We start from the raw sequence: 1,241 nt of genomic DNA, 5'->3' as shown, positions 1-1,241 counted from the left end.
ATTATAACATATGGAATTTTAAACGAAAATCATCATTGGCTTACAATTGAAATACTCTAAGTCGAAAATTGAAGTTTTGAGATATTTGAGGATAATTTTTTTTTTAATGTTATGGAAATAAACTTTTTATAAGCAGACCTTTATGATATTAATAAATTCTTTGGAGTTTAATCTTTATAACATTTTAGGCTGGAAAAATTAAATAACTCAAAACTACAAAATATTGACAATGTGTTTCACTTGTATGCCGATGATGCACTGCTTTGCTGTCGATAAATTTTCGATCGAACAGTATTGGTATTCATTTACTCCGCAGATTGGAATGAAATTATATCATATTGACCAATTTGGTGATCCCTTGGTAGCCATGACTATAAAATCAATAAAAAATAATTTTCAGGAAAGCTCCATAACACATCATCACAATTGAAACTTTAAATTTTCACTTATTCCAATTTTATAACAACATTATCTATAACATTATATGGATTTTACAATACTTTGAAGAAATAAATTTTCTTCAAAGAGTGAGAAGATTTTTAGAAAAGAGCTATTACGTCCAAAAAAAAGTCCAAACTAATCATTTCATATAACTATAATATGAGGAGAAATTGGTCAGGGGTGCATTGGACAAAGATACACAAATCAAAATGTATTTATTTATTTTCTCCCAGCTTCCATATCTTTTCTACCTTGTTCCTTCCTTATTAACTTTTCTGTACATTCTATATTTATTTTATATATGTATATATAGTTGACCGTAAAAATTGATATATAAGAAGATAGTCAGGGTTGCGGTCAAAAGAGAAACAAACTATTTTTGTTTCTCTTTTGACCGCAACCCTGACTATCTTCTTATATATATTTATTTTAAATTATTATTTTTTACTCATCTATATTACTGTGTATCTTTTATCCATTGTAACATATATTCCGTTTTCTTTTTGACCATTGTATCATTTATTCCGGTTTTTTTTCTCATAAATTTCATTGTGTTGATTTAAATTTTTTTTCATTATTTTTAGATATTACTTACATTTCTTTATTATGTTAATTCCATTACTCACCATGTACATTGGACCTTTCATTATGTTTATTTCTTTATTTACTTGAATACTGTCAATTTTTTAAAAATCTTTTTATCACTTATTTTATATAATTCTTACTTCTACAATATTATATTTTATCTTTTATTAGAATCAATGAACTACTATTAACATAATTTATTGTTATGTATATTT

Source organism: Halyomorpha halys, unplaced genomic scaffold (genome assembly GCF_000696795.3).
Source record: "Halyomorpha halys isolate HHAL.00 unplaced genomic scaffold, Hhal_1.1 Scaffold112.1, whole genome shotgun sequence".
In the NCBI taxonomy this organism is placed as follows: Eukaryota; Metazoa; Arthropoda; class Insecta; order Hemiptera; family Pentatomidae; genus Halyomorpha; species Halyomorpha halys.
Note: the sequence above shows the minus strand (reverse complement) of the source record.